General features: G+C 38.5%; 1 long non-coding RNA gene across 1 annotated transcript; it reads right to left on the reverse strand.

Moving 5' to 3' along the window:
• Nucleotides 1-99: 99 nt before the first annotated feature.
• LOC123741813 (uncharacterized) lies at nt 100-2,601 on the reverse strand. The gene is made up of 3 exons (XR_006769367.1): nt 2,544-2,601; nt 394-510; nt 100-163 (listed from the first exon to the last, which is right to left on the reverse strand). It is a non-coding gene; the product is annotated as an uncharacterized lncRNA (long non-coding RNA).
• Between the last annotated feature and the right edge of the window lie 20,206 nt (nt 2,602-22,807).

Below are 22,807 nucleotides of genomic sequence, written 5' to 3' on the forward strand. Positions count from 1 at the left end.
TAACACATTCATGAATAATTGACAGATCAACTTTACTTGAGGAAAACAAAAACAAATGTTCATAACAGGACCACATACACTGAATATGGAGTCCAGGTCTGTTTGATGACTCTGGGAAGACTGACCACTGAGAATCTCTGACTCTGATCTCTCCTGTTGGTTTCTGTGGACAAAACATGAGATTACAGTACACACACACACACACACACACACACACACACACACACACACACACACACACACACACACACTGTTTTAGGACTATGAAAATGAACAAAAGTATTAGCCTATGGTTTATGAAAACAACCAAAATAAATGGTAAAATGGGAGAGGAGAAATGACTAGAGACAGTGTTGTTTAACTCACTGACCATGACCCATGAGTTCTTCTTACCTTTGTTCAGTAGAAAAGTCTCCCTCTCTAAACTGTATAGGTAGATTCATAGACTTGTCACTCTTCATGGACACACAGCTGGGTACAGGGGAGGCTGGTCTCTCCTGCTTGATTGGTCTTCAACACAACAGAGACAAACATTACATCTCTCATCTACTCTGATCTCAGATGGGGAAACAAGTGTTTCATTCCAAAATGCTATATATCCATTTTCAGAAATGTTGGGAAATGTAATTTTATTGTTTAACCTCTATGGGCTAGGTGGGACGCTTGCGTCCCACCTACGTAACAGCCACTGCCAGCCTGTGGCGCGATTTTCAAAACCTTAAAAATCCTATTACTTCAATTTCTCAAACATATGACTATTTTACAGCCATTTAAAGACAAGACTCTCGTTAATCTAACCACACTGTCCGATTTCAAAAAGGCTTTACAACGAAAGCAAAACATTAGATTATGTCAGCAGAGTACCAAGCCAGAAATAATCAGACACCCATTTTTTCAAGCTAGCATATAATGTCACCAAAACCCAGAAGACAGCTAAATGCAGCACTCACCTTTGATGATCTTCATCAGATGACAACCCTAGGACATTATGTTATACAATACATGCATGTTTTGTTCAATCAAGTTCATATTTATATCAAAAAACCAGCTTTTTACATTAGCATGTGACGTTCAGAACTAGCATACCCCCGCAAACTTCCGGGGAATTCGCTAACATTTTACTAAATTACTCACGATAAACGTTCACAAAAAGCATAACAATTATTTTAAGAATTATAGATACAGACCTCCTCTATGCACTCGATATGTCCGATTTTAAAATAGCTTTTTGGTGAAAGCACATTTTGCAATATTCTAAGTACATAGCCCAGGCATCACGGGCTCGCTATTTAGACACCCGGCAAGTTTAGCACTCACCATAATCATATTTACTATTATAAAAGTTTGATTACCTTTTGTTGTCTTCGTCAGAATGCACACCCAGGACTGCTACTTCAATAACAAATGTTGGTTTGGTCCAAAATAATCCATCGTTATATCCGAATAGCGGCGTTTTTTTCGATGCGTTCCAGACACTATCCGAAATAGTAAAGAAGTGTCGCGCATGGCGCAATTCGTGACAATAAAATTCTAAATATTCCATTACCGTACTTTCGAAGCATGTCAACCGCTGTTTAAAATCTATTTTTACGACATTTTTCTCGTAGAAAAGCGATAATATTCCGACAGGGAATCTCCTTTTCGGCAAACAGAGGAAAAAATCCCAAAGGCGGGGGCGGTCGGGGTCACGCGCATAAGCCCAGTGTCCCTTGATCGGCCACTTGAGAAAGGCGATAATGTGTTTCAGCCTGGGGCTGGAATGACGACATTCTGTTTTTTCCCGGGCTCTGAGCGCCTATGGACGACGTGGGAAGTGTCACGTTAGAGCAGAGATCCTTAGTAAATGATAGAGATGGAAAAGAAATTCAAGAAATGGTCAGACAGGCCACTTCCTGTAAAGGAATCTCTCAGGTTTTGACCTGCCATTTGAGTTCTGTTATACTCACAGACACCATTCAAACAGTTTTAGAAAATGTAGGGTGTTTTCTATCCATATGTAATAAGTATATGCATATTCTAGTTACTGGGTAGGAGTGGTAACCAGATTAAATCGGGTATGTTTTTTATCCAGCCGTGTCAATACTGCCCCTAGCCCTAACAGGTTAAAGAAATTATTAAACCACTGCAAGGCTTTATAAAGGCTTCTAACGTTTGTAATTTCCACTTCAAAATGTCAGACTCGATTTGATGAAAAAAATGGATCAACCACTACAAAAAATGTCCCTTAATTTACAATCCACACGAACAAACACATTTGCTGCTGTTTTCCTGCTGTGAGAAACTGGGTCAAATTAAGAGATGGCATCTGTAAGTGCATTCATCTAAAGATATCTAGGTGAGACAACCACATATCACAGTCAAATATACAGGATACCAACATTCCATTCCTGTTAAACAATGGATATACAGCATTTAGCAACAAAACACATTTTCACACACACATCTAAAATCTTGAACAGTTATATAGAATGTACCCATAAGAAATACCTTCTGATTAACAAACGTTTTAGAATATACATTCTTAAACAAAATAGTCAGCTCACCTCTTAGCTTTGGTATCATGTCCCCCAGAGACACTCATTTTAGAGGCAGGACCCCCCTCCTCTCTCTCCCCAGAGAGTCTCATTTTAGAGGCAGGACCCCCCCTCCTCTCTCTCCCCAGAGAGACTCATTTTAGAGGCAGGACCCCCCCTCCTCTCTCTCCCCAGAGAGACTCATTTTAGAGGCAGGACCCCCCCTCCTCTCTCCCCCAGAGAGACTCATTTTAGAGACAGGACCCCTAAACAGAGATCCAACATGTTGGTTGTGGTTAACACAGTGACAACTAAACAGAGATCCAGCATGTTGGTTGTGATTAACACAGTGACAACTAAACAGAGATCCAACATGTTGGTTGTGATTAACACAGTGACAACTAAACAGAGATCCAGCATGTTGGTTGTGGTTAACACAGTGACAACTAAACAGAGATCCAGCATGTTGGTTGTGATTAACACAGTGACAACTAAACAGAGATCCAGCATGTTGGTTGTGGTTAACACAGTGACAACTAAACAGAGATCCAGCATGTTGGTTGTGGTTAACACAGTGACCCCTAAACAGAGATCCAGCATGTTGGTTGTGATTAACACAGGGCCAACTAATTATTAAATGTAAATTGTTCTCATTTATTCATTATCTCTTAGAAATAAAACATTTCCTAACAGACACATCCAAACAGTCAGGTGATTTAATGCATCACATGAACATGTAATCATGACTGATATTTGCCACCTCATCTCCATGTTTAGTGTCAATAATAATAATAATAATAACAATAACAATAATAATAATACTAATAATAATACTAATAATAATAATAATAATCACAATAATAATAGTAATAATAATAATAATAATAATAACAATAATAATAATAATAATAATAATAATAATAATAATAATAACAATAATAATAATAATAATAACAATAATAATAATAATAATAATAATAATAATAATAATAACAATAATAATAACAAAAATAACAATAATAATAATAATAACAATAATAATAATAATAATAACAATAACAATAACAATAATAATAATAATAATAATAATAACAATAATAATAATAACAATAATAACAATAATAATAATAATAATAATAATAACAATAATAATAATAATAATAATAATAATAATAATAATAATAACAATAATAATAATAATAATAACAATAATAATAATAATAATAATAATAATAATAATAACAATAATATAATGTGTCACTCTTCGTTAAGGCAGGGGTTCCCAGATGTGCTTGGTGACCCACCAACGGAGGTGTTTTTGAGTTGGGTTGAACGGTGAAAACCAAACCATCTGACATGGATAATCCTGTGTTCTGATGCTCTAACATTATAACAACATCAGTGGGGGCCTAATTGTCTAGCTTTTATTCAGCTGATTGAAAATTATCAAAGATTATATGCTATAATTGAAAAAGTCCATTATCTTTTCTACATACTTTCTATTTCGTTTTAGTTGTTTAATAAGTTAATACTGAAAATATTTGTTTTTGGCAATGTCATCCCTCGACCCACCTGTACCCCTGCCGTGATCCACAAGTGGTCCTGACAGAGTTCACATAGGCTACCAGTAGCAGGACTCATCACCTTCAAGTCAGTTTCATTCTAAATAACTGAGCATGTAGCAATATTATCTAAACATTTCCTACAGAGACCATCAGGTCATCATCAATATAAAGGATATTATCTAAACATTTCCTACAGAGACCATCAGGTCATCATCAATATAAAGGATATTATCTAAACATTTCCTACAGAGACCATCAGGTCATCATCAATATAAAGGATATTATCTAAACATTTCCTACAGAGACCATCAGGTCATCATCAATATAAAGGATATTATCTAAACATTTCCTACAGAGACCATCAGGTCATCATCAATATAAAGGATATTATCTAAACATTTCCTACAGAGACCATCAGGTCATCATCAATATAAAGGATATTATCTAAACATTTCCTACAGAGACCATCAGGTCATCATCAATATAAAGGATATTATCTAAACATTTCCTACAGAGACCATCAGGTCATCATCAATATAAAGGATATTTAAAAAACATTACCTACAGAGACCATCAGGTCATCATCAATATAAAGGATATTATCTAAACATTTCCTACAGAGACCATCAGGTCATCATCAATATAAAGGATATTATCTAAACATTTCCTACAGAGACCATCAGGTCATCATCAATATAAAGGATATTATCTAAACATTTCCTACAGAGACCATCAGGTCATCATCAATATAAAGGATATTTAAAACATTTCCTACAGAGACTATCAGGTCATCATCAATATAAAGGATATTTAAAAACATTACCTACAGAGACCATCAGGTCATCATCAATATAAAGGATATTATCTAAACATTTCCTACAGAGACCATCAGGTCATCATCAATATAAAGGATATTATCTAAACATTTCCTACAGAGACCATCAGGTCATCATCAATATAAAGGATATTATCTAAACATTACCTACAGAGACCATCAGGTCATCATCAATATAAAGGATATTATCTAAACATTTCCTACAGAGACCATCAGGTCATCATCAATATAAAGGATATTATCTAAACATTTCCTACAGAGACCATCAGGTCATCATCAATATAAAGGATATTATCTAAACATTTCCTACAGAGACCATCAGGTCATCATCAATATAAAGGATATTATCTAAACATTTCCTACAGAGACCATCAGGTCATCATCAATATAAAGGATATTATCTAAACATTTCCTACAGAGACCATCAGGTCATCATCAATATAAAGGATATTTAAAAACATTTCCTACAGAGACCATCAGGTCGTCATCAATATAAAGGATATTATCTAAACATTTCCTACAGAGACCATCAGGTCATCATCAATATAAAGGATATTATCTAAACATTTCCTACAGAGACCATCAGGTCATCATCAATATAAAGGATATTATCTAAACATTTCCTACAGAGACCATCAGGTCATCATCAATATAAAGGATATTATCTAAACATTTCCTACAGAGACCATCAGGTCATCATCAATATAAAGGATATTATCTAAACATTTCCTACAGAGACCATCAGGTCATCATCAATATAAAGGATATTATCTAAACATTTCCTACAGAGACCATCAGGTCATCATCAATATAAAGGATATTATCTAAACATTTCCTACAGAGACCATCAGGTCGTCATCAATATAAAGGATATTATCTAAACATTTCCTACAGAGACCATCAGGTCATCATCAATATAAAGGATATTATCTAAACATTTCCTACAGAGACCATCAGGTCATCATCAATATAAAGGATATTATCTAAACATTTCCTACAGAGACCATCAGGTCATCATCAATATAAAGGATATTATCTAAACATTTCCTACAGAGACCATCAGGTCATTCATCAATATAAAGGATATTATCTAAACATTTCCTACAGAGACCATCAGGTCATCATCAATATAAAGGATATTATCTAAACATTTCCTACAGAGACCATCAGGTCATCATCAATATAAAGGATATTATCTAAACATTTCCTACAGAGACCATCAGGTCATCATCAATATAAAGGATATTATCTAAACATTTCCTACAGAGACCATCAGGTCATCATCAATATAAAGGATATTATCTAAACATTTCCTACAGAGACCATCAGGTCATCATCAATATAAAGGATATTATCTAAACATTTCCTACAGAGACCATCAGGTCATCATCAATATAAAGGATATTTAAAAAACATTACCTACAGAGACCATCAGGTCATCATCAATATAAAGGATATTATCTAAACATTTCCTACAGAGACCATCAGGTCATCATCAATATAAAGGATCATATCTCAAGCCTACTCTCTCTATTGAATGTTTGACGACTTAACTTCATAATAATTAGCCTAGACTTACCAGAGTCTGTCTGTCTTTCCTTCAAATCAACACATTTATCCGACTTCTAATTGTACTGAGAAATATGTGCCACAGTTTTTACAGCCATTTTGTAACTGCGTGGGCTACAAACTTATTTACAATTTCACGTGAGGAAATCACATATTTTCTGACGCTCTTGCAGAGGAAGTAGTCTATATTACAAACTTCAAAATCCTTTTTATATTAATCTCAAATACACTACAAGTTTTAAATTCCCTGCATTGCAGGAAAGTTCTCATGCAAAAGGTTATACAATTCAGATCCTGTACAGAGTTTGTCTTTGGTTTCGGGAAGGCTGAAAGATAACATTGAAATCCCCCCAAGTATTGCAAACAGGATGTTAACTTAGTCACAAGGTTGGGCTAACTACAGTAGTGTTGCAAAATCCTTTACACCCCACTCTTCCCCATCAGTCTTAAGAACAAAACATGTGGTTTAATGTAGATACATTTAGATACAACAGAAACAACATGTGGTATTCTCAACTTCTCTTTTAACAGAACAGAGACATTTCAGAGGAGGCTGGTGGGAAGTGTTATATGGGTTCATTTTTTATGGCTGAAATGGAATAAATAAATGAATTCCATTTATTCCATTCCAGTCTTTACACTGAGCCTGTCCTCATATTGCTCCTCCAACAGCCTCCTTTGGTTTGTATGTGAAAGTATGCAGGTATTCATGTTGTTGTGGAGGCAAATTATATTTAAACAAAATACTTTTAAAGGTACAATGCAGCCGTAAAAATAAAATAAAATCAGATGTGAAAATGGTGCATTTCTAAGTTTTATAGAAAAAATATGAAGTTAAAAAGTTCTATCTGATGACATCATCAAAAGTTGAATCATTTTAAAAGCAGTGATTTTTCAAACACAATTAGATTGTCAGTGGTGTGGGGAGCAATAAAATGTCCTCTACTGGGCTAGAAACTCATTGCAGGTTTTGAAAATCACAGTTTTTAATGAGTTTTCATCTCATTTTTTTAACTACAGACCATAGAAATGTGAAAGGTGCTGTTTTCAGAAATAAAGATACTGTTTTGGTGCTGGAGAGGATGAATATGAGGTTGAAAAGTGCAGGATTTGCCTTTTAACACTAGAATCAGTCCTGCTCCCTGACTTTTAACACTAGAATCAGACCTGCTCCCTGACTTTTAACACTAGAATCAGTCCTGCTCCCTGACTTTTAACACTAGAATCAGTCCTGCTCCCTGACTTTTAACACTAGAATCAGTCCTGCTCCCTGACTTTTAACACTAGAATCAGTCCTGCTCCCTGACTTTTAACACTAGAATCAGTCCTGCTCCCTGACTTTTAACACTAGAATCAGACCTGCTCCCTGACTTTTAACACTAGAATCAGTCCTGCTCCCTGACTTTTAACACTAGAATCAGACCTGCTCCCTGACTTTTAACACTAGAATCAGTCCTGCTCCCTGACTTTAACACTAGAATCAGTCCTGCTCCCTGACTTTTAACACTAGAATCAGTCCTGCTCCCTGACTTTTAACACTAGAATCAGTCCTGCTCCCTGACTTTTAACACTAGAATCAGTCCTGCTCTCTGACTTTTAACACTAGAATCAGTCCTGCTCCCTGACTTTTAACAGTAGAATCAGTCCTGCTCCCTGCCTTTTAACACTAGAATCAGTCCTGCTCCCTGACTTTTAACACTAGAATCAGTCCTGCTCCCTGACTTTTAACACTAGAATCAGACCTGCTCCCTGACTTTTAACACTAGAATCAGACCTGCTCCCTGACTTTTCCTAAATGTTTGTATTTTACACTGCTCATTTGTGTGAATTTTGAAATCAAGAAGAGAAAAGAGCCTTTTGACCAGTTTTTTCCCATCTACTACCTGCCCACCAAGACAATGTGCTGTTGGACCTTGGTACCCAGCCAGCCACTAATGAGTCTCCCTTTCCTCACTGAATAAATGGGACGTAATTGTGCACCTTATATGATAATATAAGTTTTTACCTTTATTTAACTATGCAAATCAGTTAAGAACAAATTCTTATTTTCAATGACGGCCTAGGGAACAGTGGGTTAACTGCCTTGTTCAGGGGCAGAACGACAGATTTTTACCTTCTCAGCTCAGGGATTCGATCCAGCAACCTTTCAAGTACTGGCTCAACACTCTAACCACTAGGCTACCTGCCGCCTCTACACTCTAACCACTAGGCTACCTGCCGCCCCTCCACTCTAACCACTAGGCTACCTGCCACCCCTCCACTCTAACCACTAGGCTACCTGCCGCCTCTACACTCTAACCACTAGGCTACCTGCCGCCTCTACACTCTAACCACTAGGCTACCTGCCGCCCACCCACTCTAACCACTAGGCTACCTGCCGCCTCTACACTCTAACCACTAGGCTACCTGCCGCCTCTACACTCTAACCACTAGGCTACCTGCCGCCTCTACACTCTAACCACTAGGCTACCTGCCGTCCCTCCACTCTAACCACTAGGCTACCTGCCGTCCCTCCACTCTAACCACTAGGTTACCTGTCGTCCCCAAATGCGGCCTAACTGAATGATAAGAAGGATGAAGGGGTTGATGTAATGTAGAAAGACAATAGTGTAATGATGAGTTTGTGTTATGCCTATTTATCAGCAGCAAATCATTTGACCACACCCCCTTGTGGGTTAATAATATTCTCTTTTATGTTTTACTTTCCACAAATAAACTGTTGTGGGTCTGTTTTATTGACTGTAACTCGAACACTAATCACATGTATTGTAAGGAAATGAACACATGCTATGAGTTACAGTAGGCCTTTAGAGTGATGTAAAACATGTCCTGGACTCTGTCCAAGTTGATGAGCGGGAAACAAACAATAGCAGTCAACCTTCACAGCCGGCCCATCGACACTACTCCTAAACTATACCACAACTAATTTCACACATGATAAGAGTTATCCTGATCAGCTGGCCCATCGACACTACTCCTAAACTGTACCAAAACTAATTTCACACATGATAAGAGTTATCCTGATCAGCTGGCCCATCGACACTAGTCCTAAACTATACCAAAACTAATTTCACACATGATAAGAGTTATCCTGATCAGCTGGCCCATCGACACTACTCCTAAACTGTACCAAAACTAATTTCACACATGATAAGAGTTATCCTGATCAGCTGGCCCATCGACACTACTCCTAAACTGTACTAAAACTAATTTCACACATGATAAGAGTTATCCTGATCAGCTGGCCCATCGACACTACTCCTAAACTGTACCAAAACTAATTTCACACATGATAAGAGTTATCCTGATCAGCTGGCCCATCGACACTACTCCTAAACTGTACCAAAACTAATTTCACACATGATAAGAGTTATCCTGATCAGCTGGCCCATCGACACTACTCCTAAACTGTACTAAAACTAATTTCACACATGATAAGAGTTATCCTGATCAGCTGGCCCATCGACACTACTCCTAAACTGTACCAAAACTAATTTCACACATGATAAGAGTTATCCTGATCAGCTGACCCATCGACACTACTCCTAAACTATACCAAAACTAATTTCACACATGATAAGAGTTATCCTGATCAGCTGGCCCATCGACACTACTCCTAAACTATACCAAAACTAATTTCACACATGAAAAGAGTTATCCTGATCAGCTGGCCCATCGACACTACTCCTAAACTATACCAAAACTAATTTCACACATGAAAATAGTTAGCCTGTAGACAAGGTTACGTTTACAATAATCTGATGAGTGACAATATTAGGCCTATCAGTTGTCATATTGAACATGAAGAGATGTGAGCATCTTGTAATTGACAGATGCAGTGAAAGGAGCATCTCTTTATCAAATCCTCCTTCAGAGTCACATGCAGGTAAAACATTGTGATTTCTATATAGTACTGTATCTGAAAGAGCAGATTCTGCAGGTTAAACATTGTGATTTCTATATAGTACTGTATCTGAAAGAGCAGATTCTGCAGGTAAAACATTGTGATTTCTATATAATACTGTATCTGAAAGAGCAGATTCTGCAGGTAAAACATTGTGATTTCTATATAGTACTGTATCTGAAAGAGCAGATTCTGCAGGTAACACATTGTGATTTCTATATAATACTGTATCTGAAAGAGCAGATTCTGCAGGTTAAACATTGTGATTTCTATATAGTACTGTATCTGAAAGAGCAGATTCTGCAGGTTAAACATTGTGTTTCTATATAGTACTGTATCTGAAAGAGCAGATTCTGCAGGTTAAACATTGTGATTTCTATATAGTACTGTATCTGAAAGAGCAGATTCTGCAGGTTAAACATTGTGATTTCTATATAGTACTGTATCTGAAAGAGCATATTCTGCAGTTTCCTTGACACTTACCTTTATCAAATAACTCTCAACATTCAAGAGGTGCAGCTTTATTTCCAAAGTTCAATTTTTTCTTCAACAATATCCGTGTTGTCCATGTTTTAATCACATGACCACTCCAGCAGCAGCATTGATCTGGCAACTACGCAAAAACTATTAACATAATCAAATTAAAATCTGCTATTCTGTCGTCAATGGATGAACGGCCAATAGAAACCAGATAGAAACTGATCGTGGTGCATGTGACTTCAGTTCTGGTTAGCCACAGATGTCCAAACCAACTTGCTCAAGGTCTTTCCATGTCTGGGGAAAGATGAAACCAGGCCAGCGGGTGAGTGACTGTCTGAGACTGTGGTTTTGAGTCATGTGGAGCCTTACATGGAAAAGGCAGAAAGGGGGGAGCTTCCCTCCTCTGCGCAAAACAAAATATCTGCTGAGAGTGGTAAAGCAACACTCACAGTGTGATGGAGAGTGGTAAAACAACACTCACAGTGTGATGGAGAGAGGTAAAGCAACACTCACAGTGTGATGGAGAGTGGTAAAACAACACTCACGGTGTGATGGAGCGAGGTAATGCAACAATCACGGTGTGATGGAGAGACGTAAAGCAACACTTACGGTGTGATGGAGAGAGGTAAAGCAACACTCACGGTGTGATGGAGAGAGGTAAAGCAACACTCACGGTGTGATGGAGAGAGGTAAAGCAACACTCACAGTGTACAGATGTAAAATAAATAAGTGTTTGCTTCCTCAGCACGATGCACCTCACTGTTGCCACCGTCAGTGACCAGAAGAAGAAACCGGAGACAGTAACAGACTACAATCACACAAAGGTTTAAACAGTATCTCTACCATCTAGCCAGGTCATTACAGTATATACAGTATCTCTACCATCTAGCCAGGTCATTACAGTATATACAGTATCTCTACCATCTAGCCAGGCCATTACAGTATATACAGTATCTCTACCATCTAGCCAGGCCATTACAGTATATACAGTATCTCTACCATCTAGCCAGGCCATTACAGTATATACAGTATCTCTACCATCTAGCCAGGCCATTACAGTATATACAGTATCTCTACCATCTAGCCAGGCCATTACAGTATATACAGTATCTCTACCATCTAGCCAGGCCATTACAGTATATACAGTATCTCTACCATCTAGCCAGGCCATTACACTATATACAGTATCTCTACCATCTAGCCAGGTCATTACAGTATATACAGTATCTCTACCATCTAGCCAGGTCATTACAGTATATACAGTATCTCTACCATCTAGCCAGGTCATTACAGTATATACAGTATCTCTACCATCTAGCCAGGCCATTACAGTATATACAGTATCTCTACCATCTAGCCAGGCCATTACAGTATATACAGTATCTCTACCATCTAGCCAGGCCATTACAGTATATACAGTATCTCTACCATCTAGCCAGGCCATTACAGTATATACAGTATCTCTACCATATACAGACACCAACTAGTATCCCCTTTATGATCTAGCCAGGCCATTACAGTATATACAGTATCTCTACCATATACAGACACCAACTAGTATCCCCTTTATGATCTAGCCAGGTCATTACAGTATATACAGTATCTCTACCATATACAGACACCAACTAGTATCACCTTTATGATCTAGCCAGGTCATTACAGTATATACAGTATCTCTACCATATACAGACACCAACTAGTATCCCCTTTATGATCTAGCCAGGTCATTACAGTATATACAGTATCTCTACCATCTGCCAGACACCAACTAGTATCCCCTTTATGATCTAGCCAGGTCATTACAGTATATACAGTATCTCTACCATCTGCCAGACACCAACTAGTATCCCCTTTATGATCTAGCCAGGTCATTACAGTATATACAGTATCTCTACCATCTGCCAGACACCAGCTAGTATCCCCTTTATGATCTAGCCAGGTCATTACAGTATATACAGTATCTCTACCATATACAGACACCAACTAGTATCCCCTTTATGATCTAGCCAGGTCATTACAGTATATACAGTATCTCTACCATCTGCCAGACACCAACTAGTATCCCCTTTATGATCTAGCCAGGCCATTACAGTATATACAGTATCTCTACCATATACAGACACCAACTAGTATCCCCTTTATGATCTAGCCAGGCCATTACAGTATATACAGTATCTCTACCATATACAGACACCAACTAGTATCCCCTTTATGATCTAGCCAGGTCATTACAGTATATACAGTATCTCTACCATATACAGACACCAACTAGTATCCCCTTTATGATCTAGCCAGGTCATTACAGTATATACAGTATCTCTACCATATACAGACACCAACTAGTATCCCCTTTATGATCTAGCCAGGTCATTACAGTATATACAGTATCTCTACCATATACAGACACCAACTAGTATCCCCTTTATGATCTAGCCAGGCCATTACAGTATATACAGTATCTCTACCATCTGCCAGACACCAACTAGTATCCCCTTTATGATCTAGCCAGGTCATTACAGTATATACAGTATCTCTACCATCTGCCAGACACCAACTAGTATCCCCTTTATGATCTAGCCAGGTCATTACAGTATATACAGTATCTCTACCATCTGCCAGACACCAACTAGTATCCCCTTTATGATCTAGCCAGGTCATTACAGTATATACAGTATCTCTACCATTTGCCAGACACCAACTAGTATCCCCTTTATGATCTAGCCAGGTCATTACAGTATATACAGTATCTCTACCATCTGCCAGACACCAACTAGTATCCCCTTTATGATCTAGCCAGGCCATTACAGTATATACAGTATCTCTACCATCTGCCAGACACCAACTAGTATCCCCTTTATGATCTAGCCAGGTCATTACAGTATATACAGTATCTCTACCATCTGCCAGACACCAACTAGTATCCCCTTTATGATCTAGCCAGGTCATTACAGTATATACAGTATCTCTACCATCTGCCAGACACCAACTAGTATCCCCTTTATGATCTAGCCAGGTCATTACAGTATATACAGTATCTCTACCATTTGCCAGACACCAACTAGTATCCCCATTATGATCTAGCCAGGTCATTACAGTATATACAGTATCTCTACCATATACAGACACCAACTAGTATCCCCTTTATGATCTAGCCAGGTCATTACAGTATATACAGTATCTCTACCATATACAGACACCAACTAGTATCCCCTTTATGATCTAGCCAGGCCATTACAGTATATACAGTATCTCTACCATATACAGACACCAACTAGTATCCCCTTTATGATCTAGCCAGGTCATTACAGTATATACAGTATCTCTACCATATACAGACACCAACTACTATCCCCTTTATGATCTAGCCAGGTCATTACAGTATATACAGTATCTCTACCATATACAGACACCAACTAGTATCCCCTTTATGATCTAGCCAGGTCATTACAGTATATACAGTATCTCTACCATATACAGACACCAACTACTATCCCCTTTATGATATAGCCAGGTCATTACAGTATATACAGTATCTCTACCATCTGCCAGACACCAACTAGTATCCCCTTTATGATATAGCCAGGTCATTACAGTATATACAGTATCTCTACCATATACAGACACCAACTAGTATCCCCTTTATGATCTAGCCAGGTCATTACAGTATATACTGTATCTCTACCATCTGCCAGACACCAACTAGTATCCCCTTTATGATCTAGCCAGGTCATTACAGTATATACAGTATCTCTACCATCTGCCAGACACCAACTAGTATCCCCTTTATGATCTAGCCAGGTCATTACAGTATATACAGTATCTCTACCATCTGCCAGACACCAACTAGTATCCCCTTTATGATATAGCCAGGTCATTACAGTATATACAGTATCTCTACCATATACAGACACCAACTACGATCCCCTTTATGATCTAACCAGGTCATTAGAGTATATACAGTATCTCTACCATATACAGACACCAACTACTATCCCCTTTATGATTTAGCCAGGTCATTACAGTATATACAGTATCTCTACCATATACAGACACCAACTACTATCCCCTTTATGATCTAGCCAGGCCATTACAGTATATACAGTATCTCTACCATATACAGACACAAACTAGTATCCCCTTTATGATCTAGCCAGGCCATTACAGTATATACAGTATCTCTACCATATACAGACACCAACTAGTATCCCCTTTATGTTCTAGCCAGGTCATTACATTATATACAGTATCTCTACCATCTGCCAGACACCAACTAGTATCCCCTTTATGATCTAGCCAGGTCATTACAGTATATACAGTATCTCTACCATTTGCCAGACACCAACTAGTATCCCCTTTATGATCTAGCCAGGTCATTACAGTATATACAGTATCTCTACCATCTGCCAGACACCAACTAGTATCCCCTTTATGATCTAGCCAGGTCATTACAGTATATACAGTATCTCTACCATATACAGACACCAACTAGTATCCCCTTTATGATCTAGCCAGGTCATTACAGTATATACAGTATCTCTACCATATACAGACACCAACTAGTATCCCCTTTATGATCTAGCCAGGTCATTACAGTATATACAGTATCTCTACCATATACAGACACCAACTAGTATCCCCTTTATGATCTAGCCAGGTCATTACAGTATATACAGTATCTCTACCATATACAGACACCAACTAGTATCCCCTTTATGATCTAGCCAGGTCATTACAGTATATACAGTATCTCTACCATATACAGACACCAACTAGTATCCCCTTTATGATCTAGCCAGGTCATTACAGTATATACAGTATCTCTACCATATACAGACACCAACTAGTATCCCCTTTATGATCTAGCCAGGTCCTTACAGTATATACAGTATCTCTACCATATACAGACACCAACTAGTATCCCCTTTATGATCTAGCCAGGTCATTACAGTATATACAGTATCTCTACCATATACAGACACCAACTACTATCCCCTTTATGATCTAGCCAGGCCATTACAGTATATACAGTATCTCGACCATATACAGACACCAACTAGTATCCCCTTTATGATCTAGCCAGGTCATTAGAGTATATACAGTATCTCTACCATCTGCCAGACACCAACTAGTATCCCCTTTATTATCTAGCCAGGTCATTACAGTATATACAGTATCTCTACCATCTGCCAGACACCAACTAGTATCCCCTTTATGATCTAGCCAGGTCATTACAGTATATACAGTATCTCTACCATATACAGACACCAACTACTATCCCCTTTATGATCTAGCCAGGTCCTTACAGTATATACAGTATCTCTACCATCTGCCAGACACCAACTAGTATCCCCTTTATGATCTAGCCAGGTCCTTACAGTATATACAGTATCTCTACCATCTGCCAGACACCAACTAGTATCCCCTTTATGATCTAGCCAGGTCATTACAGTATATACAGTATCTCTACCATATACAGACACCAACTACTATCCCCTTTATGATCTAGCCAGGCCATTACAGTATATACAGTATCTCTACCATATACAGACACCAACTAGTATCCCCTTTATGATCTAGCCAGGTCATTAGAGTATATACAGTATCTCTACCATCTGCCAGACACCAACTAGTATCCCCTTTATTATCTAGCCAGGTCATTACAGTATATACAGTATCTCTACCATCTGCCAGACACCAACTAGTATCCCCTTTATGATATAGCCAGGTCATTACAGTATATACAGTATCTCTACCATCTGCCAGACACCAACTAGTATCCCCTTTATGATATAGCCAGGCCAATACAGTATATACAGTATCTCTACCATATACAGACACCAACTAGTATCCCCTTTATGATCTAGCCAGGTCATTACAGTATATACAGTATCTCTACCATATACAGACACCAACTAGTATCCCCTTTATGTTCTAGCCAGGTCATTACAGTATATACAGTATCTCTACCATATACAGACACCAACTAGTATCCCCTTTATGATCTAGCCTGGTCATTACAGTATATACAGTATCTCTACCATATACAGACACCAACTAGTATCCCCTTTATGATCTAGCCAGGTCATTACAGTATATACAGTATCTCTACCATATACAGACACCAACTAGTATCCCCTTTATGATCTAGCCAGGTCATTACAGTATATACAGTATCTCTACCATATACAGACACCAACTAGTATCCCCTTTATGATCTAGCCAGGTCATTACAGTATATACAGTATCTCTACCATCTGCCAGACACCAACTAGTATCCCCTTTATGATCTAGCCAGGTCATTACAGTATATACAGTATCTCTACCATCTGCCAGACACCAACTAGTATCCCCTTTATGATCTAGCCAGGTCATTACAGTATATACAGTATCTCTACCATCTGCCAGACACCAACTAGTATCCCCTTTATGATCTAGCCAGGTCATTACAGTATATACAGTATCTCTACCATATACAGACACCAACTACGATCCCCTTTTATGATCTAACCAGGTCATTAGAGTATATACAGTATCTCTACCATATACAGACACCAACTACTATCCCCTTTATGATCTAGCCAGGTCATTACAGTATATACAGTATCTCTACCATATACAGACACCAACTAGTATCCCCTTTATGATCTAGCCAGGTCATTAGAGTATATACAGTATCTCTACCATCTGCCAGACACCAACTAGTATCCCCTTTATTATCTAGCCAGGTCATTACAGTATATACAGTATCTCTACCATCTGCCAGACACCAACTAGTATCCCCTTTATGATATAGCCAGGTCATTACAGTATATACAGTATCTCTACCATCTGCCAGACACCAACTAGTATCCCCTTTATGATATAGCCAGGCCAATACAGTATATACAGTATCTCTACCATATACAGACACCAACTAGTATCCCCTTTATGATCTAGCCAGGTCATTACAGTATATACTGTATCTCTACCATCTGCCAGACACCAACTAGTATCCCCTTTATGATCTAGCCAGGTCATTACAGTATATACAGTATCTCTACCATCTGCCAGACACCAACTAGTATCCCCTTTATGATCTAGCCAGGTCATTACAGTATATACAGTATCTCTACCATCTGCCAGACACCAACTAGTATCCCCTTTATGATCTAGCCAGGTCATTACAGTATATACAGTATCTCTACCATATACAGACACCAACTACGATCCCCTTTATGATCTAACCAGGTCATTAGAGTATATACAGTATCTCTACCATATACAGACACCAACTACTATCCCCTTTATGATCTAGCCAGGTCATTACAGTATATACAGTATCTCTACCATATACAGACACCAACTACTATCCCCTTTATGATCTAGCCAGGCCATTACAGTATATACAGTATCTCTACCATCTGCCAGACACCAACTAGTATCCCCTTTATGATCTAGCCAGGCCATTACAGTATATACAGTATCTCTACCATATACAGACACCAACTAGTATCCCCTTTATGTTCTAGCCAGGTCATTACAGTATATACAGTATCTCTACCATATACAGACACCAACTAGTATCCCCTTTATGATCTAGCCAGGCCATTACAGTATATACAGTATCTCTACCATATACAGACACCACCTTGTATCCCCTTTATGATCTAGCCAGGTCATTACAGTATATACAGTATCTCTACCATATACAGACACCAACTAGTATCCCCTTTATGATCTAACCAGGTCATTACAGTATATACAGTATCTCTACCATATACAGACACCAACTAGTATCGCCTTTATGTTCTAGCCAGGCCATTACAGTATATACAGTATCTCTACCATATACAGACACCAACTAGTATCCCCTTTATGATCTAGCCAGGTCATTACAGTATATACAGTATCTCTACCATATACAGACACCAACTACTATCCCCTTTATGATCTAGCCAGGCCATTACAGTATATACAGTATCTCTACCATATACAGACACCAACTAGTATCCCCTTTATGATCTAGCCAGGTCATTACAGTATATACAGTATCTCTACCATCTGCCAGACACCAACTAGTATCCCCTTTATGATATAGCCAGGCCAATACAGTATATACAGTATCTCTACCATATACAGACACCAACTAGTATCCCCTTTATGATCTAGCCAGGTCATTACAGTATATACTGTATCTCTACCATCTGCCAGACACCAACTAGTATCCCCTTTATGATCTAGCCAGGTCATTACAGTATATACAGTATCTCTACCATCTGCCAGACACCAACTAGTATCCCCTTTATGATCTAGCCAGGTCATTACAGTATATACAGTATCTCTACCATCTGCCAGACACCAACTAGTATCCCCTTTATGATCTAGCCAGGTCATTACAGTATATACAGTATCTCTACCATCTGCCAGACACCAACTAGTATCCCCTTTATGATCTAGCCAGGTCATTACAGTATATACAGTATCTCTACCATCTGCCAGACACCAACTAGTATCCCCTTTATGATCTAGCCAGGTCATTACAGTATATACAGTATCTCTACCATCTGCCAGACACCAACTAGTATCCCCTTTATGATCTAGCCAGGTCATTACAGTATATACAGTATCTCTACCATATACAGACACCAACTACGATCCCCTTTATGATCTAACCAGGTCATTAGAGTATATACAGTATCTCTACCATATACAGACACCAACTAGTATCCCCTTTATGATCTAGCCAGGTCATTACAGTATATACAGTATCTCTACCATATACAGACACCAACTAGTATCCCCTTTATGATCTAGCCAGGTCATTAGAGTATATACAGTATCTCTACCATCTGCCAGACACCAACTAGTATCCCCTTTATTATCTAGCCAGGTCATTACAGTATATACAGTATCTCTACCATCTGCCAGACACCAACTAGTATCCCCTTTATGATATAGCCAGGTCATTACAGTATATACAGTATCTCTACCATCTGCCAGACACCAACTAGTATCCCCTTTATGATATAGCCAGGCCAATACAGTATATACAGTATCTCTACCATATACAGACACCAACTAGTATCCCCTTTATGATCTAGCCAGGTCATTACAGTATATACTGTATCTCTACCATCTGCCAGACACCAACTAGTATCCCCTTTATGATCTAGCCAGGTCATTACAGTATATACAGTATCTCTACCATCTGCCAGACACCAACTAGTATCCCCTTTATGATCTAGCCAGGTCATTACAGTATATACAGTATCTCTACCATCTGCCAGACACCAACTAGTATCCCCTTTATGATCTAGCCAGGTCATTACAGTATATACAGTATCTCTACCATATACAGACACCAACTACGATCCCCTTTATGATCTAACCAGGTCATTAGAGTATATACAGTATCTCTACCATATACAGACACCAACTACTATCCCCTTTATGATCTAGCCAGGTCATTACAGTATATACAGTATCTCTACCATATACAGACACCAACTACTATCCCCTTTATGATCTAGCCAGGCCATTACAGTATATACAGTATCTCTACCATCTGCCAGACACCAACTAGTATCCCCTTTATGATCTAGCCAGGCCATTACAGTATATACAGTATCTCTACCATATACAGACACCAACTAGTATCCCCTTTATGTTCTAGCCAGGTCATTACAGTATATACAGTATCTCTACCATATACAGACACCAACTAGTATCCCCTTTATGATCTAGCCAGGCCATTACAGTATATACAGTATCTCTACCATATACAGACACCAACTTGTATCCCCTTTATGATCTAGCCAGGTCATTACAGTATATACAGTATCTCTACCATATACAGACACCAACTAGTATCCCCTTTATGATCTAACCAGGTCATTACAGTATATACAGTATCTCTACCATATACAGACACCAACTAGTATCGCCTTTATGTTCTAGCCAGGCCATTACAGTATATACAGTATCTCTACCATATACAGACACCAACTAGTATCCCCTTTATGATCTAGCCAGGTCATTACAGTATATACAGTATCTCTACCATATACAGACACCAACTACTATCCCCTTTATGATCTAGCCAGGCCATTACAGTATATACAGTATCTCTACCATATACAGACACCAACTAGTATCCCCTTTATGATCTAGCCAGGTCATTACAGTATATACAGTATCTCTACCATCTGCCAGACACCAACTAGTATCCCCTTTGTGATATAGCCAGGCCAATACAGTATATACAGTATCTCTACCATATACAGACACCAACTAGTATCCCCTTTATGATCTAGCCAGGTCATTACAGTATATACTGTATCTCTACCATCTGCCAGACACCAACTAGTATCCCCTTTATGATCTAGCCAGGTCATTACAGTATATACAGTATCTCTACCATCTGCCAGACACCAACTAGTATCCCCTTTATGATCTAGCCAGGTCATTACAGTATATACAGTATCTCTACCATCTGCCAGACACCAACTAGTATCCCCTTTATGATCTAGCCAGGTCATTACAGTATATACAGTATCTCTACCATCTGCCAGACACCAACTAGTATCCCCTTTATGATCTAGCCAGGTCATTACAGTATATACAGTATCTCTACCATATACAGACACCAACTAGTATCCCCTTTATGAACTAGCCAGGTCATTACAGTATATACAGTATCTCTACCATCTGCCAGACACCAACTAGTATCCCCTTTATGATCTAGCCAGGTCATTACAGTATATACAGTATCTCTACCATCTGCCAGACACCAACTACTATCCCCTTTATGATATAGCCAGGCCAATACAGTATATACAGTATCTCTACCATATACAGACACCAACTAGTATCCCCTTTATGATCTAGCCAGGTCATTACAGTATTTACTGTATCTCTACCATCTGCCAGACACCAACTAGTATCCCCTTTATGATCTAGCCAGGTCATTACAGTATATACAGTATCTCTACCATCTGCCAGACACCAACTAGTATCCCCTTTATGATCTAGCCAGGTCATTACAGTATATTCCATATCTCTACCATCTGCCAGACACCAACTAGTATCCCCTTTATGATCTAGCCAGGTCATTACAGTATATACAGTATCTCTACCATCTGCCAGACACCAACTAGTATCCCCTTTATGATCTAGCCAGGTCATTACAGTATATACAGTATCTCTACCATATACAGACACCAACTAGTATCCCCTTTATGATCTAGCCAGGTCATTACAGTATATACAGTATCTCTACCATCTGCCAGACACCAACTAGTATCCCCTTTATGATCTAGCCAGGTCATTACAGTATATACAGTATCTCTACCATCTGCCAGACACCAACTAGTATCCCCTTTATGATCTAGCCAGGTCATTACAGTATATACAGTATCTCTACCATATACAGACACCAACTAGAATCCCCTTTATGATCTAGCCAGGTCATTAGAGTATATACAGTATCTCTACCATATACAGACACCAACTAGTATCCCCTTTATGATCTAGCCAGGCCATTACAGTATATACAGTATCTCTACCATATACAGACACCAACTACTATCCCCTTTATGATCTAGCCAGGTCATTACAGTATATACAGTATCTCTACCATATACAGACACCAACTAGTATCCCCTTTATGATCTAGCCAGGTCATTACAGTATATACAGTATCTCTACCATATACAGACACCAACTAGTATCCCCTTTATGATCTAGCCAGGTCATTACAGTATATACAGTATCTCTACCATATACAGACACCAACTAGTATCCCCTTTATGATCTAGCCAGGTCATTACAGTATATACAGTATCTCTACCATATACAGACAGCAACTAGTATCCCCTTTATGATCTAGCCAGGTCATTACAGTATATACAGTATCTCTACCATATACAGACATCAACTAGTATCCCCTTTATGATCTAGCCAG

The sequence above is a fragment of the Salmo salar genome, chromosome ssa03, assembly GCF_905237065.1.
Source record: "Salmo salar chromosome ssa03, Ssal_v3.1, whole genome shotgun sequence".
Taxonomy (NCBI): Eukaryota; Metazoa; Chordata; class Actinopteri; order Salmoniformes; family Salmonidae; genus Salmo; species Salmo salar.